General features: G+C 44.5%; 1 non-coding gene across 1 annotated transcript; it reads left to right on the top strand.

Moving 5' to 3' along the window:
• The first annotated feature begins 4,381 nt into the window (after positions 1–4,381).
• On the top strand, positions 4,382–4,488 carry LOC133243573 (U6 spliceosomal RNA). Its single transcript, XR_009735128.1, has one exon. It is a non-coding gene; the product is annotated as a U6 spliceosomal RNA (small nuclear RNA).
• Positions 4,489–26,835: the final 22,347 nt, after the last annotated feature.

The raw sequence follows: 26,835 nt of genomic DNA, 5'->3' as shown, positions 1-26,835 counted from the left end.
AGTGGGCAGAAGACCTAAACAGACATTTCTCCAAGGGAAGACCTACAGATGGCTAATAAACACATGAAGAGATGCTCAACATTGCTCATTATTAGAGAAATGCAATTCAAAGCCAACATGAGGTATCATCTCACATCAGTCAGAATGGCCATCATCAAAAAGTCTACTAACAATGAATGCTGGATAGGGTGTGAAGAAGGGGGAACCCTTTTGCACTGTTGGAGGGAATGCAAACTGATACAACCACTATGGAGAACAGTATGGAGATTCCTTAGAAAACTAGGAATAAAACTACCATACAACCCAGGACCAGATGCCATGATCTTAGTTGTCTGAGTGTTGAGCTTTAAGCCAACTTTTTCACTCTCCTCTTCACTTTCATCAAGAGGCTTTTTAGTTCCTCTTCACTTTCTGCCATAAGGGTGGTGTCGTTTGCATATCTGAGGTTATTGATATTTCTCCCGGCAATCTTGATTCCAGCTTGTGCTTCTGGTCCCATCACTTCATGGCAAATAGATGGGGAAACAGTGGAAATAGTGTCAGACTTTATTTTTTGGGGCTCCAAAATCACTGCAGATGGTGACTGCAGCCATGAAATTAAAAGACGCTTACTCCTTGGAAGGAAAGTTATGACCAACTTGGATAGCATATTAAAAAGCAGAGACATTACTTTGCCAACAAAGGTCCATCTAGTCAAGGCTATGGTTTTCCCAGTAGTCATGTATGGATGTGAGAGTTGGATGGTGAAGAAAGCTGAGCGCCGAAGAATTGATGCTTTTGAACTGTGGTGTTGGAGAAGACTCTTGAGAGTCCCTTGGACTGCAAGGAGATTGAACCAGTCCATCCTAAAGGAGATCAGTCCTGCGTGTTCATTGGAATGACTGATGCTGAAGCTGAAACTTTAATACTTTGGCCACCTCATGCAAAGAGTTGACTCATTGGAAAAGACCCTAATGCTGGGAAGGATTGGGGGCAGGAGGAGAAGGGGACAACAGAGGATGAGATGGTTGGAGGGCATCACCAACTTGATGGACATGGGTTTGGGTAGACTCTGGGAGTTGGTGATGGACAGGGAGGCCTGGTGTGCTGCAATTCATGGGGTCACAAAGAGTCAGACACGACTGAGCGACTGAACTGAACTGAACAACCCAGGAATCCCACTACTGGGCATATACCCTGAAGAAAACAGAATTGAAAAAGACACATGTACCCCAATGTTCACTGCAGCACTGTTTACAATAGCTAGGACATGGAAGCAACCTACATGTCCATGGGCAGAGGAATGGATAAGGAAGCTGTGGTACATATACACAATGGAATATTACTCATTTATATAAAGGAGCATTTGAGTCAGTTCTAATGAGATGGATGAACTCAGAGCCTATTATACAGAGTGAAGTAGGAAAGAAAGACAAATGCTATATATTAACGTATATATATGGACTCCATGGGAAATAGATGGGGAAACAGAGGAAACAGTGTCAGACTTTATTTTTGGGGGCTCCAAAATCACTGCAGATGGTGATTGCAGCCATGAAATTAAAAGACGCTTACTCCTTCGAAGAAAAGTTATGACCAACCTAGATAGCATATTCAAAAGGAGAGACATTACTTTGCCAACAAAGGTCCATCTAGTCAAGGCTATGGTTTTTCCAGTGGTCATGTATGGATGTGAGAGTTGGACTGTGAAGAAAGCTGAGCACTGAAGAATTGATGCTTTTGAACTGTGGTGTTGGAGAAGACTCTTGAGAGTCCCTTGGACAGCAAGGAGATCCAACCAGTCCATCCTAAAGATCAGTCCTGGGTGTTCACTGGAAGGACTGATGCTAAAGCTGAAACTCCAATACTTTGGCCACCTCATGCGAAGAGTTGACTCATTGGAAAAGACTCTGATGCTGGGGGGGATTGGGGGCAGGAGGAGAAGGGGACGACAGAGGATGAGATGGCTGGATGGCATCACCGACTCGATGGACGTGAGTTTGAGTGAACTCCGGGAGTTGGTGATGGACAGGGAGGCCTGGAGTGCTGCAGTTCATGGGGTTGCAAAGAGTCAGACATGACTGAGCAACTGAACTGAATTGAACTGATGGACTCTAGAAAGATGGTACCTACAATCTGATGTGCAGGGCAGCAAAGGAGCATGCAGGCTAAGTAGCTTCAGTTGTATCCGTCTCTGTGTGACCCTAGGGACAGTAGCCTGCCAGGCTCCTCTGTCCATGGGATTCTCCAGGCAAGAATACTGGAGTGCATTGCCATCCCCTCCTCCAGGGGAGCTTCCTGACCCAGGGATCATACTTGTATCTCCTATGTCTCCTGCCTTGGCAGGCAGATTCTTTACCACTAACACCACCTGGATCCTACATACAGGGCAGCAAACGAGACACAGAAGTAAAGAACAGACTTTTGGACTCAGTGGGAGAAGGAAAGGGTGGAATGATTTGAAAGAACAGCATTGAGACAGATACATTGCCATATGTAAAATAGATAGCCAGTGGGAGTTTGATGTATGAAGAAGGGCATCCAAAGCAGGTGCTCTGGGACAACCTAGGGGGATGGGGGGGAGGGAGGGGTGTTCAGGATTGGGGGGACACATGTATACCTATGGCTCATTCATGTTGATGTATGGCAGAAACCACCACAATATTGTAGAGTAATTATCCTCCAATTAAAACAAATTTTTAAAAACCTGTGCAGCAACAAAGATCCAGTGCAGTCATAAAAAAATAAATAATATCTTAAAAAATTAAAAACCTAAAATGAAAATAGAAATGTTACAGTTGTTGCTATTAGTTTTACATGACAGTCTTAATGCTTAATTGTACGTTACCCTGTTAAAATAAAAGGATAAAATAAGATTTTATATACAGCGTATAAGTACACTAACTGATTGCACCACTGGAGCTCCTATACACAGCATAAAAATACAGTTAGGTTACAGTTTTATGGATCCATCTGTGGGTGAAATGTTCTGCTTTTGTAAATTACACAGGTAACTGAAGTGTTATTCTTTTTTTTTTTTTCTTTTTTTGGCTGCACTGTGGGGCTTTCAGGATCTCACTTCCCTGACCAGCGATTGAACTTGGGGCCACAGCAGTGAAAGCCCAGAATCGTAACCACTAGGTCATCAGGGAATTCCCTGAAATATTATTCTTTTAAAGGGCAAAATAATTTTAACCTGTTTGATGGGGAGATTTTCAGTATTTATTACGTGCTTGGGGATCAGCCAACAAGTTATACTGTGCATCAAAATATATGAGCTTCACGAAAAGGAGCTTCATAAGAGGAAACAGAATTAAGGGGTTAGATATGCAGGGTCTCAGGCCGCTCCCCCACCCCAGACCTGCTGGCTCAGCGTCTTGCATGGTACCAAGACCCCTGGGGATTAGAATGGACCTCACGAGCTGAGAGAAGGAACTGGCAACCCACTCCAGTGTTCTTGCCTGGGAAATTCCATGGACAGAGGAGCCTGGTGGGCTATAGTCCGTGGGGTGGCAGAGTAGGATATGACTGAGCGAGCACGCAGGAGTTGACGGCGCTGCACCAATGCACTGATGCGCTCAGGGCTATAGAACTTTCTGGTGCTTTTTACTCTTCCTGTAGCATCCTCAGCTGACACTGACTTTCTAGTTGCAAGTGCCTCCAGTTGTCACCGTTGCCCTCTCCCATTGCCACAGGCCCAAATTAAGAGGATCCAACTTCCCAGGGGGACAATGAATAATCCTGCTGAATCAGATATTTCTCACAGCACATTTCAGAGTGTGCACTCTACCAAGCACAGAAGCAAGGCTTTCTGAGAACCACATTTCATGTTCATGAGCTTTCTCTGAGGTTCTTGGGTGGCATCTAAGGGCTGATGTGCCCACCCTGAAGGCTGGATGATGTGTTTATGCAAATAAACCTAAATAACAAAAATCATTTAAAAGGTAAATAGAGCATCAAACCATACTGTCTTTAAAGCCTATTTTAGGTGCACGGAGTCAATATCACACAAGAATTAACAATATCCGTGTATTTTGCGATTACAGCAGTTGATGGCAAGTAAGTCAAGTCCTCAGGGACGGGGGAGCCTGGTGGACTGCCGTCTGTGGGGTCGCACAGAGTTGGACACGACTGAAGTGACTTAGCAGCAGCAGCAAGTCAAGTCCTCAGATGACCTTGCCAATCTCAGGAGGTTGTATGCTGCTACCATGCACTCGTCACAGTGGCAGAATCTCCTATACGCAGAAGTGCTAACTTACACAAAGTGACAAGTCTCAATGTGTCATATCTGAAAATTAAAAAAGCTTATCTTTTAGGAGATAAAGCAGGTATTTGTCCTCATGGTGCTTTCAGATGCCCCGTTATAACCAAGATGGTTTTGCACAATCAAAATAATGTTACAGTGCTAGAAGCTTCAATAGCACATATACTAAAACCTGAATGATACAGAGATTAGCATGGCCCCTCGAAAGGATGACACACAAATTCGGAGAAGTGTTCCATATTTCTTATAGTTTTGAGCATTAAAAAAAAATAATATTACGAACAGGATTCACAGAATATTTTTAAAGTTTACCGAAAGAAAATTTAAGATTACATGCAACTTACAATTTTTTACTTGCCTTCTTGACTGCTTTAGGTATGTGCTAAAGCACTGCATGTGCTTCTATAGTTATTTGCTAGGTTGCTCTTTCTGGTAGATTTTCCTACCATTTCAAAGTAAAGATACACATCTTTCAACCCTGAACTCAGGTGGATTCAATTTTAATGATTTATTTTTGAGTTTTAAAAAATATGTGGTAGAAATTTTGATATAGTTAATGTAATTAATTATTTTCATTGGAAGAAGACAGACTATTTTAATGAATGATTAGTTCATGAAAGTATCCAACTATGTTGATAAGAAGAAAATAAAACTACAAAATGCATGTTAAAGTGCCCCCAAAGATGCTTGGAAGACTAGTAAGTCATGGCAGATGACATGTATATTCATGAAGCTTTAATTTCATGCAGTTATGCATTTCTCACAAATCACTTTTGTGATGTGTGAAGATTATGTGATCTTCACACTGAGGGATTTGTTTAGATAAAGCCATTTATGATTTCAGTTGTTAAACTACAATATTTTATAGCATTTATTCAGTGTATCCTGATTTCTTTAAGGTTTAAATGTTACCATTTTTCCTGAAAACTAAAAATTCTCTTCTGGTATAGAGGACCCTGTCAGCTCCTGTTAGAATTGCAACTGCCCTGAGATAGCCTTGAGTTTTAAGAACACATTTTACTTTCACTGTAGACTTCTCAAATTCAGTAACCTGTCCGTCATTATAAAAGATCACTGCAACCCAGTCACTATTTTTTTGTGTGAGGGGTCACTTCACTCAGCTTGTAGGATCTTAGTCCCCCAGCAGGGACTGAACCTGTTCTCTTGGCAATGAAAGCATGGAACCCTAACCACCAGAGAATTCCCTCCACATGGTCCTTTAAATCTGTTGTAGGATTTCCCCCTCCTCCAGTTGTGATGATATATATTGACCCATCTTGTTCTTTTCTGATAACCATGATGAGCAATGACGATACATTTTGCAGGCTAAAGCTAAAACTCAGCAAGAATAACCAGCCCTTCTAAGAATTAAGCCTGTTCTCAACAACGCCTTGAGAGCGGCTGGGGGTGGGTGGGGGGTGCTAATATAGTGCATCCGTGTGTGCTCAGTCGTGTCCCACTCCTTGCGACCCCATATAGACATTGGATCAATTCATAATAATGGAGGGTTTTGGTGACTATGCCTCAAGTATCCACATTATAATCACAATAATAGTCATTAAGACCATACTATTTTCCACCATTACTGCACTCCAGCAATGCAAAAATCCAGATACAGCAAAATGGCCACATCACTGGACAGTTTTCACTCTGTCATGGCGACTTCCTGCAGAGTATAAATGTGATGTGAGGACTGAGCTGAATCCTATGCCTCTGCCAAATGAGTGTGGCATGAAAATACTATGTTAATGCCACTGTGTGCTTCATTACTCAGATTAACAGAAGACATGCTTATGAAATTAAAGCATGAAAATAGACACTATTCAGAATCTAGACAACACACAAAAGTAACTGCATAACAAGGACACGGGACGGATTCCAGTCCAAATATTACCATGCTGTTATAAACCGGCTAAACCAGTGAGCTACTTAGCCAAGAACAGTGACTCTGCACTCCAGAACCACTTAAGAGCTTTAAAAATGCTGATGCCCAATCCCCACACACAGAGAGAAAAATTTAATTGGCCCAGGGTGGAGTCTTGGGCATAGGATTTTTAGAAACTGTCCGACTCCTTTGGTGGACCGCCACGAATGTAATCAAGAATGAACAAAGAGGCCCCAGGGAAGGTCAGACTTCTTTGGGCAAGATATTCCAGTAGGGGGCGCTCAGCTGATTCCATGTTTCTTAAGGTCCATCCGTGTCCCAAGTGTTACCGATTTTCAGAGAGGCCTTTCTAGCATCGATACTACTCTACTTGTTTTCAAAGTTTTAAAACATTTTCTAAAAGTAACGGGAATTCCCTGACGGTGCAGTAGTTGGGACTCCACTGCAGGGGCAGAGGCTCAATCCCTGAATGGGGAACTAAGGTCTCCCAAACCCTGTAGTGCGGCCGAATAATAATAATAATGATAATAAAATCTACAGTATCTTCAGATTTCAGGTTGAATATGGCAGATTAAATATATCCATTTATCTCTACTCTGTCCACAAAACCCCACTAAATGACAGTAAAGGAATCAAAAGAAAAGATACGTTCTTATTGACAAAACAGGAGAACAGGTAACAGCAGCCAAGTGGGGACAAGGACTCTTTAATGCTTCAGAACCCTGGAAAGGCTCAGGAATTCTAAGCTATCTGTGAAGGTTGAGGAAAAATTGATATCCGAGTGGGCATCCAGCCTGTCTGCTACAGTTTAGAACAAAACGAAGAAAGAGCCGTGTAAGCATACTATGAGTTATAGAAGCAAACAGATGAAACTGCTAAGGATTTAAAATGGTTGTTTCTGGGAAGTGGGAACTGGGATGGGGAAAAGAAATCCTGGGTTTTGCTCTTCTGAGAGCCCTGTGTCACTTGGCCTTTAAAATTAAATTCTGTAAGCAATTATCCTTCAATTAAAAAGTAAATTTTAAAAATACATAAATTTATTTTTTAAAACAAATGAAAATATTAAGTATATACAAAGCATATATATATATATATATATGTTGTTTTTGAAACGCATTTGGGAGTAAAAGATATGCAAATACTGCAGATAAGAATGTAAAATCGTAAAATCTTTCCAGGTGACAGGTGGGTAATATGGATCAAAAATTTCAACGTGTGGAACATTTAGTCCAGCATTTTCACTCTTGGAATTTGTCTTGAGGAAGTAATTGGACAACCACTGCTTCAAGTATAAAATAGAAAAATTGGAAACTATCTACGTGCCCTACACCAGAATTTTGATTTGAACAAGTGATGGCTCCTCCAAACAGTGAAATTATATGCAAATACTTTAAATGATGGATTGCACACGTCCCAGACGCTCACAAATTCTAAAATCCCGAAAACAACAAGAGTGCTGGGCATGTGAAACAGCGAAATGTTGATACAGTGCCGTTGAGTGCGCACCGGTACAGTCTTTGGAGAAAAAGCAAAAGTTGGCATTACATAAATGAAAAGTTAAATATACACGTTGATCAGCAATTCTCATAGGGAGTCTAAAATGACTCCCATGAACTATACACTGCATGGAATTCTCCAGGCCAGAACACTGGAATGGGTAGCTGTTCTCTTCTCCACGGGATCTTCCCGACCCAGGAATCGAACCCAGGTCTCCTACAGGGAAGGTGGATTTTTTACCAGCTGAGCTACCAGTAGAGCCTGAGACGTTCTATGGATTTTTACAAATATTACATCCTGGGGTGGGAAGGGTGAGAACAGAATGAACACATCTACCTACATAGGTTTACTAACTACCTCCATAAGTTTGTGAACCAAGAAAACGAGCCTATATGAATAATGCAAATATGAAAGTTGACTACCATTAATTCCAGTAGTCACAAAATGGTGGCTCACATGGTAAACAATTTGCCTGCAATTCAGGAGACTCGGGTTCCATCTCTGGGTCAGAAAGAGTCCCTGGAGAAGGGAATGGAAACTCACTGCAGTATTCTGGCCTGGAGAATTCCACGGACAGAGGAGACTGGCAGGTTGCAGTCCATAGGTTGGCTAACGGTCCCACAGGACTGAGTGAATGACACTACAGAAAACAAAGCACAGCCCAAAGACAATTACACCTGCGACAGAAACGTGGGATCGCCTAAAAAGAGTTCTCCTTTTCCCAGGTGGCTCTCTCTGTGAAAGTCACTCAGTCGTGTCTGACCAGAGCCTGTCTGGCTCCTCTGTCCATGGGATTCCCCAGACAAGAATACTGCAGTGGGTAACCATTCCCTTCTCCAGGAGAACCTTCCCCAGGAACTGAGCCTGGGTCTACCATATTGAAAGCAGGCTCTCTAAAGTCATCAGGGTAACTCTAATCAGCAAAAGAAAAAAAAACAAAAAACAAAAAAAAACACACCTATCTGGCAATATCTGAGGCCCGGGTTCCATCCACCGGGAGACCTGGGTTCCATCCCTGGGTTGGGAAGACCCTAGCAAAAGGGGAAGGCTAACCACTCCGGTATTCTGGTCTGGAAAATTCCAGGGACTGCATAGTACATGGGGTCACAAAAAGTCGGACACGACTAAGCAACTTTCAACTCACCAAAGACCAAACCCGCAATCTAAAATGGTAAACACAGAAAGCTTCAAGAATCTAAAAAGCCGCCCGAAATCACTTATTTTCCAAGTTCTACTTTTCTACACAAGAATATCAGTCTTGTTTAAGCTCATAAGACCTCCTAAAACCATTGGCTAATGTAAAATTTCTTTCTTTCTTGGTCCTACTTGACTTAGTCTGCACGGCAATACTAGACTTGAAGCTCAAGCAACAGCAAGAAATGGAGGACGGATACCGGACTGTACGTGGGCACGTACTGATGAGGGGAAAAGCGAAAGTGAAAGTGAAGTCACTCAGTCGTGTCCGACTCTTCGACCCCATGGACTGTAGCCAGTTACTAAGCTCCTCCGTGCATGGGATTCTTCAGGCAAGAATACTGGAGTGGGTTGCCATTTCCTTCTCCCAGGGGATCTTCCCAGCCCAGGGATCGAACCCGGGTTTCCCCACATTGGAGGCAGACGCTTTAACCTCTGAGCCACGAGGGAAGCCCACGAGGGGAAGCCCACGAGGGGAAGCTCACACCTAATACACTGAGGATGAGAAGCAAAAAAAGGGTAAGTCCCGGTGAAGAGGTTGTAGCAGATCTCTTCACATTAGTAGACAAAGGCTCATTCTTTGAAATAGTATGTTTAAAGGAAATCTATGATAAATTCAAATAATAAATTGAACATATTGTGTGCAGTGCATTCTGGTTATGCGAATAAACGCTGAGCTCCTACCCCTGAGATTCGAGCCTTTGCCACCCCAGCTCCCGCGAAGCCTGCCTCCAGTCCCTTGATGCCAGGCCCCTGACTCCATGTCTTCTCCTTGACGCTCTGCGTCTGATTTCTTTCGAATAAAGGATTTTCTCGATGGCTTAAGAAAATGATATGGGAGTGCTGAATTTGACACAGAGAAGGTTCACTATAATGTCAAATGAAACAGAGTGCCCTGAGTGCACAGTCGTGCCAAACTACTTGCGACCCCATGGACTGTAGCCCTCCAGGCTCCTCTGTCCATGGACTTCTCCAGGCAAGAATACTGCAGTGGGTAGCCATTCCCTGGTAGCCATACCCAAGTGGGTAGCTTCTCCAGGAGATTCTTCCCCAGGAGCGAGCCTCCATTTCCCACATTGTAAGCAGACTCTCCACTATCTAAGCCACCAGGGTGACTTTAATCACTAAAAAAAAAAAAAAAAAAAAAGCTGTCTACCAATATAGGAGGAACTGGTTCCATCCCTGGGTCGTAAAAATTGTCCAGTTCCTTCACTCAGTCATCTCCACACAGCTCTCCTGGGGCTTGTTCAAACGCATGTCCACCGAGAAAGTGAGTGCCCTATAATGAGTCAACGTCGTCCCTTTCTCCTCCTGTCTTCAATCTTTCCCAGAATGAAAAAACAAAAAATCTCAAGGAAAACCCATTCAGCATTATGAAAATGTTACTGACTAAAAATCAAGAATATGGCTTCCCTAGATAAACACCAGAGAAGGCAATGGCACCCCACTCCAGTACTCTTGCCTGGAAAATCCCACAGACGGAGGAGCCTGGTAGGCTGCAGTCCATGAAGTTGCTAAGAGTCGGACACGACTGAGCGACTTCCCTCTGTATTGGAGAAAAAAATGGCAACCCACTCCAGTATTCTTGCCTGGAGAATCCCAGGGACGGCGGTGCCTGGTGGGCTGCCGTCTATAGGGTCGCACAGAGTCAGACACGACTAAAGCGACTTAGCAGCAGTAACAACAGATAAACACACATAAAACTGTTAACTACCACAGCTGTAGGAAAACGGCCTCAGTTTCTAAATTCTATTTTTTCACGCAACTATTTTAGCCTTGTGTAATACCACGAGGCCTCCAAAAAAAATTGGCAGAACTCCTGTTACCCTTACTTGGACCTACCCGGTGGAATCCTCAATAAAACCCCAAGGATTCACGCCGAGCAAAAGTAAGGATGAAACTAAACGTGCCACAGAGCCCGCGAACATACTAATTAGGTAACGGTCACTCCTAACACCGTGAGGGTGAGGACCGTCAAGGGTAAGTCCGGGTCAAGAGTTTACAGATCTTTTCACGGAAGTGGACAAAGGCTCATTCTTCGAAATACTATGTTTTAAATAAAATTATGATAATTGAAATAATAAATAGAAACTACATTTCGCGCAGTGCATGCTGGTTATGCAAATGAAGGCTGAGGCCCCACCCCCGAGCTTCACGCCTCTCCCCGCCCCAGCTCCCATGAAGCCAGCTTCCAGTCCCTTATTCCCAGGTCCCTGACTCCATGTTTTCTCCTCTTGGACACTCTGGGTCTGATTTCGTTTGAATAAGGCTTTTCTTAACGGCTTAAGATAATGATATAGGGGCGCTGGATTTGACACAGAGAAGGTTCACTGTAATGTCGAATGAAATAGAGCGCCGAACGCACTCAGTCGTGCTCAGACTATTTGCGACCCCATGGACTGTAGCCCTCCAGGCTCCTCTGTCCATGGAATTCTCCAGGCAAGAATACTGCAGTGGGTAGCCATTCCCTTCTCCAGGAGATGCTTCCCCAGGAGCGAATCTGGGTCTCCCGCTTTGTAAACGGACTCTTTATATGTCTAGGCCATCAGGGTGACTCGAATCACCATATTAAAAAAAAAAAAAGTGACTGCCAAAATAAGAGGGCCCGGATCTGTCGCTGGGTCGTGAAAATTGTCCAGTTCATTTGCGCAGTTCTGTCCGACTGGCTTTCCTATCCGTCACTAACTCCCGGGGTGTGCTCAAACTCATGTCCACCGAGTCGGTGACGCTATCTAATCGTTTCACCCAAAGTCGTCCCTGTCTCCTCCTGTCTTCCATCTTTCCCAGCACCAGAAACATCTCCCAAAAACCCATCCAGGATTATGAGAACCTTACTGACCAAAGACCAATCAATCTTACTGACCAATCAACCTGACGTGCCCCCAGAGAAATCTGTATGTAGGTCAAGAAGCAATGGTTAGAACCGGACATGGAACAACAGACTGGTTCCAAAGCGGGAAAGGAGAACCTCAGGGCTGCGTGTTGTCACCCTGCTTATTTAACTTTTATGCAGACTACATCATGCGAAATGCCATGCTGGATGAAGCACAGGCTGCAATCAAGATTACCGGGAGAAACATCAATAACCTCAGATATGCAGATGACACCACCCTTATGGCAGAAAGCGAAGAACTAAAGAGCCTCTTGATGAAAGTGAAAGAGGAGAGTCAAAAAGTTGGCTTAAGACTCAACATTTGGCTACCTACTTTGGCCACCTGATGCGAAGAACTGACTCAGTGGAGAAGACCCTGATGCTGGGATAGATTGAAGGCTTGAGGAAAAGGGGACAGCAGAGAATGAGATGGTTGGATGGCGTCACCGCCTCGATGTTCATGACTTTGAGCTAGTTCCAGGACTTGGTGATGAACAGGGACCCTGGTGTGCTGCAGTCCATGGGGTCGAAAAAAAAGTCAGACACAACTCAGCGACTGAACTCAACACGGCATGGCTCTTAGTTTCATTGAGTTAGACAAGGCTGTGGTCCATGCGGTCAGTTTGACAAGCTTTCTGTGACACTGGTTTTCATTATAAGAGGCTTATGGAAGCTTCCTGTTGGGAGAGACTGACTTGGGGGTGGGGGGGAACTGGGTCTTGTTCTGATGGGCGGGACCATGCTCAGGAAATGTTTAATCCAATTTTCTGTTGATGGGCGGGGCTGTTTCCCTCCCTGTTGTTTGACCTGAGACCCAACTAAGGTGGAGGAAATGAAGATAATGGCCACCTCCTTCCAAAGGTCCCAGGCAGGCACTGCTGCACTCAGTGCCCCCAACCCTGCAGCAGTACACTGCCGACCCACGCCTCCTCTGGGGACTCCTAGAGACACCCACGGGCAAGCCTGGGTCAGTCCCTTGTGGGGTCCCTGCTCCTTTCTCCCGGGTCCTGGTGCGCACAAGGTTTTGTTTGTGCCCTCCAAGAGTCTGTTTCCCCAGTCCTGTGTAAGTTCTGTGATCAAATCCCACTGGCCTCCAGAGTCAAATTCCTTGGGGGTTCTCAGTTCCCTTGCCAGACCCCCAGGTTGGTAAATCTGTTGTGGGTCCTAGAACTTTCTTAACAGCACGAGAATTTCTTTGGTATGATCGTTCTGCACTTTGTGGTTCGTCTGCTTGGGGGATCTATGGTTGGGGCTAATGGCGACCTCCTCCAAGAGGGCTTATGCCACAGGCTGGGTGACCAGGGCTCCTGCACCCAGAGTCCCTGCCCCTGCGGCAGGCCACTGCTGACCCCCAGTCCCTCCACAGGAGACACTCACACACGGTTCTGGCTCAGTCTCCGCGGGGTCTCTGCGTCCTGCTGTGCACAAGGCTTTGTTTGGGCCCTCCAAGGGTCACTGATGGGTATGGGATTTGATTCCAAACTAAATTTCGCCCCTCCTACCACCTTGCTGGGGTGTCTCCTTTGCCCTTGGATGTGGGGTATCTTTTCTGGTGGGATCCAACATTCTCCTGTTCTTGGTTGTTCAGCACCGAGTTGTTATTTTGGACTTCTCCCAGGAGAAAATGAGGGCACGTCCTTCTCCTCTGCCATCTTGTATGGGAATATTTGGTCAGAGTCCCATAACACTGAATGGGGTTTTCCAACAGATTTTTTGGTGCCGGGAAAAGATTGAAAGCAGGGGGAGAAAGGGACAACATTGATAAAACCAATTAGATGGCATCACCAACTGAATGGACATGAGTTTGAGCAAGCACGGGTGTTGGTGACAGACAGGAAGGCTGGTCAGATAAGGCTCAGCACAATTTTCACGACCCAGGGATGAAACCGGGTCCTCCTATATTGGCATACAGCTTTTTTTTTTTTTTTTTTACTGATTACAGCCACCCTGATGGCTTAGACAGTAAAGAGTCTGCTGACAATAAGGGAGACCCAGGTTCCATCCTGGGGAAGCATCTCCTGGAGAAGGGAATGGCTACCCACTGCAGTATTCTTGCCTGGAGAATTCTATGGACAGAGGAGCCTGGAGGGCTACAGTCCATGGGGTCGCAAATAGTCTGGGCACGACTGAGTAGGTTCGGCACTCTATTTCATTCGACATTATAGTGAACCTTCTCTGTGCCGCATTTGAGCCCATATATCATTAGCTTCTCTTGTGTTGTTGGAAGAGGGTGTTTGTTATGACCAGTGCATTTTCTTGGCAAAACTCTATTAGTCTTTGCCCTGCTTCATTCCGTATTCCAAGGCCAAATTTGCCTGTTACTTCAGGTGTTTCTTGACTTCCTACTTTTGCATTCCAGTCCCCTATAAGGAAAAGGACATCTTTTTTGGGTGTTTGTTCGTTCTAAAAGGTCTTGTAGGTCTTCATAGAACCGTTCAACTTCAGCTTCTTCAGCGTTACTGGTTGGGGCATAGACTTGGATTACTGTGATATTGAATGGCTTGCCTTGGAAACGAACAGAGATCATTCTGTCGTTTTTGAGATTGCATCCAAGTACTGCATTTCGGACTCTTTTGTTGACCATGATGGCTACTCCATTTCTTCTGAGGGATTCCTGCCCGCAGTAGTAGATATAATGGTCATCTGAGTTAAATTCACCCATTCCACTCCATTTCAGTTCGCTGATTCCTAGAATGTCGACATTCACTCTTGCCATTTTTTGTTTGACCACTTCCAATTTGCCTTGATTCATGGACCTGACATTCCAGGTTCCTATGCAGTATTGCTCTTTACAGCATCGGACCTTGCTTCTATCACCAGTCACATCTACAGCTGGGTATTCTTTTTGCTTTGGCTCCATCCCTTCATTCTTTCTGGAGTTATTTCTCCACTGATCTCCAGTAGCATATTGGGCACCTACTGACCTGGGGAGTTTCTCTTTCAGTATCCTATCATTTTGCCTTTTCATACTGTTCATGGGGTTCTCAAGGCAAGAATACTGAAGTGGTTTGTCATTCCCTTCTCCAGTGGACCACATTGCCAAAGCCTTTGACTGTGTGGATCACAATAAACTGTGGAAAATTCTGAAAGAGATGGGAATACCAGACCACCTGATCTGCCTCTTGAGAAATTTGTATGCAGGTCAGGAAGCAACAGTTAGAACTGGACATGGAACAACAGACTGGTTCCAAATAGGAAAAGGAGTACGTCAAGGCTGTATATTGCAGAGTACATCGTGAGAAACGCTGGGCTGGAAGAAGCACAAGCGGGAATCAAGATTGCCGGGAGAAATATCAATAACCTCAGATATGCAGATGACACCACCCTTATGGCAGATAGTGAAGAGGAACTCAAAAGCCTCTTGATGAAAGTGAAAGTGGAGAGTGAAAAAGTTGGCTTAAAGCTCAACATTCAGAAAACGAAGATCATGGCATCCGGTCCCATCACTTCATGGGAAATAGATGGGGAAACAGTGGAAACAGTGGCAGACTTTATTTTTGGGGGCTCCAAAATCACTGCAGATGGTGACTGCAGCCATGAAATTAAAAGACGCTTACTCCTTGGAAGGAAAGTTATGACCAACCTAGATAGCATATTCAAAAGCAGAGACATTACTTTGCCAGCAAAGAGGTCCGTCTAGTCAAGGCTATGGTTTTTCCAGTGGTCATGTATGGATGTGAGAGTTGGACTGTGAAGAAGGCTGAGCGCCGAAGAATTGATGCTTTTGAACTGTGGTGTTGGAGAAGACTGTTGAGAGTCCCTTGGACTGCCAGGAGATCCAACCAGTCCATTCTGAAGGAGATCAGCCCTGGGATTTCTTTGGAAGGAATGATGCTAAAGCTGAAACTCCAGTACTTTGGCCACCTCATGCGAAGAGTTGACTCATTGGAAAAGACTCTGATGCTGGGAGGGATTGGGGGCAGGAGGAGAAGGGGACGACAGAGGATGAGATGGCTGGATGGCATCACTGACTCGATGGACGTGAGTCTGGGTGAACTCCGGGAGTTGGTGATGGACAGGGAGGCCTGGCGTGCTGCGATTCTTGGGGTCGCAAAGAGTCGGACACGACTGAGCGACTGATCTGATCTGATCTGATCTGATCATTAGCTTCAGCCGTCAAGAAAATCGTTATTCAAAAGAAATCAGACTCAGAGTGTCGAGGAGGAGAAAACATGGAGAGAGGGGTCTGGGAACAAGGGAATGGTAGCTGGCTTCAAAGGGAGCTGGGGTGGGGAAAGGCGTGAATCTCGGCGGCGGTTACTCAGCATTCATTTGCATACCCAGCATGCACTGCGCGCAATGTAGTTTCAATTTACTATTACAATTTATTGTAGATTTCTTTAAAACGTAGTATTTCGAAGAATGAGCCTTCATCCACTTCCGTGAAGTGATCTGCTGCAAACTCTTGACCTGGACTTACACTTGATGTAACTCAGCCTCACTGTGTTAGGAGTGAGTGTTCCCTCATCTCTATGGGCACAGGCCCAGTGAGTTAGTCATTCTTCCCGTGGTCCCCCCGAGTCTTTTGTCTTGTACTTGAGACTCGGTTGGTCAGGCCCACGGGAAGAATACGGGCAAGTCAAACCTAATTTTTGGAGGTCTTTTTCAAGACCAACATTGTTGTGTTCAAAAACAGACCTTGAGGAACGAAAGTTTGGAGGCAGGGTTTTTTCTGGGGTTCCTATACGCAAGGGTTTTCTGTGTGTTTATCACGTGCAGTCATGAGGTTAGGCTTTGGAGTACTCGCTTGACTCTCTCAGTCGCGTCCGAGTATTTCGTAACCCCACGGGCTGCAGCAGTTCAGGTTTCCCTGTCTATCACCCATTCTCAGAGCTTCGTCACACTCATGTCCTTCGAATCCACCGTGCTATCTAATCTTTTCATTTCCTGTCGTCTCCTTCCTCCTCTCTCCTTGAGTCCTGCCCACCATCAGGGTCTGTTCTAATAAGTCAGTTCTTTGTGGCAGGTGGCCAAAGTATTGGAGTTTCAGTGGCAACATCAGTTCTTCCGATGAATATTCAGGATTGGTTTCCTTTAGGATGGGCAGCTTGGATTTCCCTGCAGTCCAAGGGACTCTCAAGAGTCTTCTCCAAGACCACAGTCCAAAAGCATCAATGTTTCGGCCGGCAGCTTCCCTTACAGTCCAACTCTCACATCCATACATGACTGCTGGAAAAACGGTATCTTTGACTGGACGGACCTTTGTCGGCAAAGTAATATCTCTGCTTTTTAACATGCTGCCTTGGTTGGTCATAGCTTTTTTTCCCCCAAGTAGCAAGCGTCTTTTCCTTTCATGGCTGAAGTCACCGTCCTCTGTGATTTTGGAGCACAAGAAAGTAAAGCCTGTCACTGTTTCCATTGTTTCCACATCTATTTGCCATGCAGTGATGGGACTGAATGCCATGATCTTCGTTTTCTGAATTTTGAGTTTTAAGTCAAGATTTTCACTCTCATCTTTGACATTCATCAAGAGGCTCTTTAGTTCTTTTTCACTTTCTGTCGTAAGGGTGGTGTCATCTGCATTTCGGAGGTTATTGGTGTTTCACTGGGCAATGTTGATTCCAGCTTGTGTTTCATCCAGCATGGCATTTTGCATGATGTACTCCGTGTATAAGTTAAATAAGCAGGGTGACAATATACAGCCTTGATGTTCTCCTTTACCGCTTTAGAACCAGCCTGGTTTTCAATGTCCAGTTCTAACTGTTGCTTCTTGACCTGCATACAGATTTCTCAGGGGGCAAATAAGGTTGATTGTTCAGTAAGATTGATTGGTCTTTGGTCAGTAAGGTTCTCATAATCCTGAATGGGTTTTCCAGGAGATTTTTCCACCTTCCATGCAGGAGACTTGGGTCGATTCCTGGGTCTGGAAGATCCCCTGGAGAAGTGAACAGCTACCCAATCCAGTATTCTGGCCTGGAGAATTCCATGCACTGCATAGTTCAAGGGAGTCATTTTAGACTCCCTATGAGGATGGCTGATCAAAGTGTATATTTAACTTTTCATTTATGTGATGCCAATTTTTGCTTTTTCTCCAAAGACAGTGTACCGGCGCACACGCAACAGCGCTATATCAACATTTCGCGGTTTCACATGCCCAGCAACTCTTGGTGTTTTCAGGCTTTTAGGATTTTTGATCGTTTGGGAGGTGTGCAATCCATCATTTAAAGTATTTTCATGTAATTTCACTGTATGGAGGAGCCATCACTTGTTCAAATCAAAATTCTGGTGTAGGGCGTGTAGTTTCCAATTTTTTCTGTTTTATACTCAAGGCAGTGGTTGTCCAATTACTTCCTCAGAACAAATTCCAAGAGTGAAAATGCCAGACTAAATGTTCCACACACTGAAATTTTTTATCCATATTGCCCACCTGTCAACATAGAAAGATTTTACAATTTTACATTCTTTTTTTTTTTTTTTTTTAAATCTCTTTGGCTGGGATATAAATTGTGAGCTTCCTCTTAGGGAACTGTAGGCCATGTAAGCAAATGAAGTGCATGTGGAAGGCTTATCCTGACGCTGGTAGCTCAGAGCACTGGCTGTCCAATTTTACATTCTTATCTACAGTATTTGCATACCTTTACTCCCAAACGTGTTTCAAAAGCATCTTTTTTTCTTAAAAAAATCTGTTTTGTATATACTTAAATTTTTCATGTTTTTTTTTTTAATTTATTTTTTAATTGAAGGATAATTGCTTTCAGAATTTAATTTTAAAGGCCAAATGACACAGGGCTCTCAGAAGAGCAAAACCCAGAACTTCTTTTTTCCATCCCAGTTCCCACTTCCCAGAAAAACCGTTTTAATCCTTAGCAGTTTCATCTACTTCGTTCTATAACTCATAGTATGCTTATATGACTCTTTCTTCGTTTGGTTTTAAAGTGTAGCGGACAGGCTAGATGCCCACTCGGATATCAATTTTTCCTCAACCTTCACAGATAGCTTAGAATTCCTGAGCCTTTCCAGGGTTCTGAAGCATTAAAGAGTCCTTGTCCCCACTTGGCTGCTGTTACCTGTTCTCCCGTTTTGTCAATAAGAACGTATCTTTTCTTTTGATTCCTTTACTGTCATTTAGTGGGGTTTTGTGGACAGAGTAGAGATAAATGGATATATTTAATCTGCCATATTCAACCTGAAATCTGAAGATACTGTAGATTTTATTATCATTATTATTATTATTCGGCCGCACTACAGGGTTTGGGAGACCTTAGTTCCCCATTCAGGGATTGAGCCTCTGCCCCTGCAGTGGAGTCCCAACTACTGCACCGTCAGGGAATTCCCGTTACTTTTAGAAAAATTTTTAAAACTTTGAAAACAAGTAGAGTAGTATCGATGCTAGAAAGGCCTCTCTGAAAATCGGTAACACTTGGGACACGGATGGACCTTAAGAAACATGGAATCAGCTGAGCGCCCCCTACTGGAATATCTTGCCCAAAGAAGTCTGACTTTCCCTGGGGTCTCTTTGTTCAGGGCCCAGTGCTTCACATTCGTGGTGGTCCACCAAAGGAGTTGGGGAGATTCTAAAAATCCTAGACTCCACCCTGGGCCAATTAAATTTTTCTCTGACCAGGACTCCACATCAATTTTATACTCTGCAGGAAGTCGCCATGACAGAGTGAAAACTGTCCAGTGATGTGGCCATTTTGCTGCAGATTAAATATATCCATTTAGCCAAGAACAGTGACTCTGCCCTCCAGAACCACTTAAGAGCTTTAAAAATGCTGATGCCCAATCCCCACACACACACAGAGAAAAATGTAATTGGCCCAGGGTGGAGTCCTGGGCATAAGATTTTTAGAAACTGTCCAACTCCTTTGGTGGACCGCCATGATTGTGAAGCGCTGGGCCCTGAACAAAGAGGCCCCAGGGAAAGTCAGACTTCTTTGGGCAAGATATTCCAGTAGGGGGCGCTCAGCTGATTCCATGTTTCTTGACGTCCATCTGTGTCCCAAGAGTTAACCGATTTTCAGAGAGGCCTTTCTAACATAGATACTACTCTGATTGTTTTCAAAGTTTTTAAAAATTTTCTAAAAGTAACGGGAATTCCCTGACAGTCCAGTGGTTGGAACTCCACTGCAGGGGCAGAGGCTCAATCCCTGAACGGGGAACTAAGGTCTCCCAAACCCTATAGCGTGGCCAAATAATAATGATAATAAAATCTACAGGATCTTCGGATTTCAGGTTGAATATGGCAGATTAAATATATCCATTTATCTCCACTCTGTCCACAAAACCCCACTAAATGACAGTAAAGGAATAAAAAGAAAAGATATGTTCTTACTGACAAAATGGGAGAGCAGATAACAGCAGCCAAGTGGGGACAAGGACATTTTAATGCTTCAGAACCCTGGAAAGGTTCAGGAATTCTAAGCTATCTCTGAAGGTTGAGGAAAAATTGATATCCGAGTGGGCATCTAGCCTGTCTGCTACAGTTTAAAACAAAACGAAGAAACAGCAGTATAAGCATACTATGAGTTATAGAAGCAAAGAGATGAAACTGCTAAGGATTTAAAATGGTTGTTTCTGGGAAGTGGGATGGGAAAAAGCATTTCTGAGTTTTGCTCTTCTGAGAGCCTTGTGTCATTTGGCCTTTAAAATTAAATTCTGAGCAATTATACTTCAATTAAAAAAAAAAACAAAAAAATGAAAATATTAAGTATATACAAAACTTAGATTTTTTAAAAAAGCTGCTTTTGAAATGCATTTTGGAGTAAAGGTATGCAAATACTGTAGATAAGAATTTAAAATTGTAAAATCTTTCTATGTGACAGGTGGGCAATATGGATCTAAAATTTCAATGTGTGGAACATTTAGTCTGGCATTTTCACTCTTGGAATTTGTCTTGAGGAAGTAATTGGACAACCACTGCTTTGATTATAAAACAGAAAAATTGGAAACTATCTACATGCCCAACACCAGAATTTTGATTTGAACAAGTGATGGCTCTTCCATACAGTGAAATTATATGCAAATACTTTAAATGATGGATTGCACACGTCCCAGACGGTCAAAAATTTTAAAAGCCTGAAAACACCAAGAGTTGGTGGTCATGTGAAACCGCGAAATGTTGATATAGTGCACCGGTACACTGTCTTTGGAGAAAAAGCAAAAATTGGCAAAACATAAATGAAAATCATGATGGCGTGATCACTCATCTAGAGCCAGACATCCTGGAGGTGAAGTCAAGTGGGTCTTAGAAAGCATCCCTACAAACAAAGCTAGTGGAGGTGATGGAATTCCAGTTGAGCTATTTCAAATCCTGAAAGATGACATTGTGAAAGTGCTGCACTCAATATGCCAGCAAATTTGGAAAACTCAGCAGTGGCCACAGGACTGGAAAAGGTCAGTTTTCATTCCAATCCCAAAGAAAGGCAATGCCAAAGAATGCTCAAACTACCGCACGATTGCACTCATCTCACACACTAGTAAAGTAACGCTCATAATTCTCCAAGCCAGGCTTCAGGAATACGTGAACCGTGAACTTCCTGATGTTCAAGCTGGTTTTAGAGAAGGCAGAGGAACCAGAGATCAAATTGCCAACATCCACTGGATCATCGAAAAAACAAGAGAGTTCCAGAAAAACATCTATTTCTGCTTTATTGACTATGCCAAAGCCTTTGACTGTATGGATCACAATAAACTGTGGAAAATTCTTCAAGAAATGGCAATACCAGACCACCTGACCTGCCTTTTGAGAAAGGAAGCAACAGTTAGAATGGACATGGAACAACAGACTGGTTCCAAATAAGAAAAGGAATACATCAAGGCTGTATATTGTCACCCTGCTTATTTAACTTCTTTGCAGAGTACATCATGAGAAACACTGGGCTGGAAGAAGCACAAGCTGGAATCAAGTTTGCCGGGAGAAATATCAATAACCTCAGATATGTAGATGACACCACCCTTATGGCAGAAAGCAAAGAGGAACTAAAAAGCCTCTTGATGAAAGTGAAAGAGGAGAGTGAAAAAGTTGGCTTAAAGCTCAACATTCAGAAAACTAAGATCATGGCATCTGGTCCCATCACTTCATGGGAAATAGATGGGGAAACAGTGGAAACGGTGTCAGACTTTATTTTTGGGGGCTCAAAAATCACTGCAGATGGTGATTGCAGCCATGAAATTAAAAGACACTTACTCCTTGGATGGAAAGTTATGCCTAGATAGCATATTCAAAAGCAGAGATATTACTTTGCCAACAAAGGTCCATCTAGTCAAGGCTATGGTTTTTCCAGTGGTCATGTATGGATGTGAGCGTTGGACTGTGAAGAAAGCTGAGCGCCGAAGAATTGATGCTTTTGAACTGTGGTGTTGGAGAAGACTCTTGAGAGTCCCTTGGACTGCAAGGAGATCCAACCAGTCCATCCTAAAGGAGATCAGCCCTGAATATTCATTGGAAGGACTGATGCTGAAGCTGAAACCCCCATACTTTGGCCACCTCATGCAAAGAGTCGATTCATTGGAAAAGACCCTGATGCTGGGAGGGATTGGGGGCAGGAGGAGAAGGGGACGACAGAGGATGAGATGGCTGGATGGCATCACTGACTCGATGGACGCGAGTTTGAGTGAACTCTGGGGTTGGTGATGGACAGGGAGGCCTGGCGTGCTGTAATTCATGGGGTTGCAAAGAGTCGGACACGACTGAGCGACTTAACTGAACTGAAAAGTTAAATATACACTTTGATCAGCAATTCTCATAGGGAGTCTAAAATGACAACCATAAACTATAGAGAGCATGGAAGTCTCCAGACCAGAATACTGGAATGGGTAGTTCTCTTCTCCAGGGGATCTTTGCGACCCAGGACTCGAACCCAGGTCTCCTGCATGGAAGGTTGCTGTTTTACCAGCTGAGCGGTATTCCAGGGAAGCCTGAGACCTTCTACAGACTTTTACAAATATTACATTCTGGGGTGGGAGGGGGGAGAAGTGAACGAACACACCTACCTACATAAGTTTACGACCTACCTCCCTAAGTTTGTGAACAAAGAAAACGAACCTATATGAATAATGCAACTATGAAAGTTGAATACCACTAAATCCAGTAGTAATAACTGTGAACTGCTGCTAAGTCGCTTCAGTCGTGTCTGACTATGTGTGACCCCACAGACGGCGGCCCACCAGGCTCCCCGTCCCTGGGATTCTCCAGGCAAGGACACTGGAGGAGGTTGCCATTTCCTTCTCCAGTGAATGAAAGTGAAAAGTGAAAGTGAAGTCGCTCAGTCCTGTCCGACTCTTAGAGACCCCATGGACTTGGACTGCAGCCTACCAGGCTGCTCCGTCCATGGGATTTTCCAGGCAAGAGTACTGGAGTGGGGTGCCATTGCCTTCTAGGACTAAAAAAAACAAAAAACAAAAGACAAAACCGTGGCTCACAGAGTAAACAACTTGCCTGCATTGCAGGAGATGCGGGTTCGACCCCTGGGTTGGCAAGATACCAGAAAAGGGGAAAGCTAACCACTCCACTATACTAGCCTGGAAAATTCCACAGACTGCATAGTACATGGGGTCGCAAATAAGTCGTACACGACTGACTGACTTCCACGACCAAACCCCGAAATCCGAAATGGTAAACGCAGAAAGCTTCAAAGCCTAAAATAATCGGACGAAACCAGTTATTTTCCAAGTTCTACTTTTTGACACCAAAATATTGGTCTTGTTTAGTCTTACAAGACCTCCAAAAATTAGTTGGGAAAGCAACGTTGTCTTTCTTGGTTCTACTTGACTTAGTCTGCACGGTGGTACCGGAGACCAAGCTCAAGTAGGACCAAGAAAGAGAGTGTGGATACCGGACCGGCTCTCGGCACGGAAGGTTGGGAGGAAGCGCACTCCTAATACACTGAGGATGAGAAAGAAAAAAAAAACAGTCCCAGTGAAGAGGTTGTAGCAGATCTTTTCACCTTAATGGACGAAGGCTCATTCTTCGAAATACTATGTTTGAAGGAAATTACGATAAATTCGAATAATAAATTGAACATACTGGGTGCGGTGCGTGTTTGTTATGCAAATGAACGCTGAGGCCCCGCCCCCGAGATTCACGCCTCCCCCCATACCGGCTCCCGTGAAGCCAGCTTCCAGTCCGTTGTTCCCAGGCCCCTGACTCCATGTTTTCTCCTCCTCGACACTCTGGGTCTGATTTCTTTTGAATAAGGCTTTTCTTGATGGCTTAAGATAATGATATATGGGTGCTGCATTTGACAGAGAAGGTTCCCTATAATGTCGAATGAAACAGTGTGCTGAGTGCACAGTCGTGCCAAACTATTTGTGACCCCATGGACTGTAACCCTCCAAGGTACCTCTGTCGGTAGAATTCTCCAAGAACAATAGTGCAGTGGGTAGCCATTCCCATCTTCAGAAGCTTCCCCAAGATCGAATCTGGGTCTCCCACTTTGTAAGCGGACTCTTGACCTTGATGCTAATCGGTATTTGGAGAGGCAATGGCACACCACTCCAGTACTCTTGCCTGGAAAATCCAATGGATGGAGGAGCCCGGAAGGCTGAAGTCCCTGGGGTCGCTGCGGGTCGGACACGACTAAGCGATTTCACTTTCACTTTTCACTTTCATGCAAGGGAGAAGGAGATGGCACCCCACTCCAGTGTTCTTGCCTGGAGAATCCCAGGGTCGGGGCATCCTGGTGGGCGGCCGTCTATGGGTTCGCACAGAGTCGGACACGACTGAAGTGACTCGGCAGCGGCAAACAATATTAAAAAAAAAAAAAAGAAAGAAATATGACTGCCAAAATAGGAGGGCCAGGTTCCATCCCAGGGTCGTGAAAACTGTCCACTTCATTTGCTCAGTTCTGTCCGACCGGCTTTTCTGCTGCTGCCGCTAAGTCACTTCAGTCGCGTCTGACTCTGTGTGAACCCATAGACGGAAGCCCACCAGGCTCCACCGTCCCTGGGATTCTCCAGGCAAGAACACTGGAGTGGGTTGCCATTGCCTTCTCCAATGCATGAAAGTGAAAAGGAAGTCGCTGAGTCATGTCCGACTCCTAGCGACCCCATGGACTGCAGCCTTCCGGGCTGCTCCATCCATGGGATTTTCCAGGCAAGAGTACTGGAGTGGGGTGCCATTGCCTTCTCCGACCGGCTTTCCTAACCGTCCCTAACTTCCGGAGCATGCGCAAACTCATGTCCACCGAGTTGGTGATGCTATCTAATCGTTTTTCCCAATGTCGTCCCTTTCTCCTCCTGTCTTGGATCTTTCCTGGCACTAGAAAAATCTCCTGGAAAACCCACTCACGATTATGAGAACCAAAGGCCAATCTTACTGACCAATCAACCTGACCTGACCCTGAGAAATCTGTATGCAGGTCAATAAGCAACAGAACTGTACATTGAAAATCTGGCTGGTTCCAAATCGGGAAAGGAGAATGTCAAGTCTGCATATTGTCACCCTGCTTATTTAACTTATATGCAGAGTATATCATGTGAAATATCACGCTGGATGAAGCACAAGCTGGAATGAAGATTTCTGGGAGAAACATCAATAACCTCAGACATGCAGATAACACCACCCTTATGGCAGAAAGCAAAGAACTAAAGAGCCTCTTGATGAAAGTGAAAGAGGAGATGAAAGGGACATTGACTCATTATATAGCACCCACTGTCTCGGTGGTCATGTGTTTGAACCAGCCCCAGGAGAACTGTTTGGAGACGACTGAGCAAAGGAACTGGACAATTTTTATGACCCAGGGATGGAACTGGCTCCTCCTATATTGGTAGACAAATTTTGTTTTAAATTACTGATTAGAGTCACCCTGGTGGCTTAGACAGTGAAGAGTCCGCTTACAATAAATATGGGAGACCCAGGTGCACTCCTTGGGAAGAATCTCCTGGACAAGCTACCCACTTGGGTATGGCTACCAGGGAATGGCTACCCACTACAGTATTCTTGCCTGGAGAATTCCACAGACAGAGGAGCCTGTAGGGTTACAGTCCATGGGGTCACAAATAGTTTGGCACGACTGTGCACTCAGCACACTGTTTCATTCGACATTATAGGGAACCTTCTCTGTCAAATGCAGCACCCATATATCATTATCTTAAGCCATCAAGAAAAGCCTTATTCAAAAGAAATCAGACCCAGAGTGTCGAGGAGGAGAAAACATGGAGTCAGGGGCCTGGGAACAACGGACTGGAAGCTGGCTTCACGGGAGCCGGTATGGGGGGAGGCGTGAATCTCGGGGGCGGGGCCTCAGCGTTCATTTGCATAACAAACACGCACCGCACCCAGTATGTTCAATTTATTATTCGAATTTATCGTAATTTCCTTCAAACATAGTATTTCGAAGAATGAGCCTTCGTCCATTAAGGTGAAAAGATCTGCTACAACCTCTTCACTGGGACTGTTTTTTTTTTTCTTTCTCATCCTCAGTGTATTAGGAGTGCGCTTCCTCCCAACCTTCCGTGCCGAGAGCCGGTCCGGTATCCACACTCTCTTTCTTGGTCCTACTTGAGCTTGGTCTCCGGTACCACCGTGCAGACTAAGTCAAGTAGAACCAAGAAAGACAACGTTGCTTTCCCAACTAATTTTTGGAGGTCTTGTAAGACTAAACAAGACCAATATTTTGGTGTCAAAAAGTAGAACTTGGAAAATAACTGGTTTCGTCCGATTATTTTAGGCTTTGAAGCTTTCTGCGTTTACCATTTCGGATTTCGGGGTTTGGTCGTGGAAGTCAGTCAGTCGTGTACGACTTATTTGCGACCCCATGTACTATGCAGTCTGTGGAATTTTCCAGGCTAGTATAGTGGAGTGGTTAGCTTTCCCCTTTTCTGGTATCTTGCCAACCCAGGGGTCGAACCCGCATCTCCTGCAATGCAGGCAAGTTGTTTACTCTGTGAGCCACGGTTTTGTCTTTTGTTTTTTGTTTTTTTTAGTCCTAGAAGGCAATGGCACCCCACTCCAGTACTCTTGCCTGGAAAATCCCATGGACGGAGCAGCCTGGTAGGCTGCAGTCCAAGTCCATGGGGTCTCTAAGAGTCGGACAGGACTGAGCGACTTCACTTTCACTTTTCACTTTCATTCACTGGAGAAGGAAATGGCAACCTCCTCCAGTGTCCTTGCCTGGAGAATCCCAGGGACGGGGAGCCTGGTGGGCCGCCGTCTGTGGGGTCACACATAGTCAGACACGACTGAAGCGACTTAGCAGCAGT

This window comes from Bos javanicus, chromosome X (assembly GCF_032452875.1).
Source record: "Bos javanicus breed banteng chromosome X, ARS-OSU_banteng_1.0, whole genome shotgun sequence".
NCBI classification, from domain to species: domain Eukaryota; kingdom Metazoa; phylum Chordata; class Mammalia; order Artiodactyla; family Bovidae; genus Bos; species Bos javanicus.
Note: the sequence above shows the minus strand (reverse complement) of the source record. Positions and strands in the feature narration are given on the sequence as shown.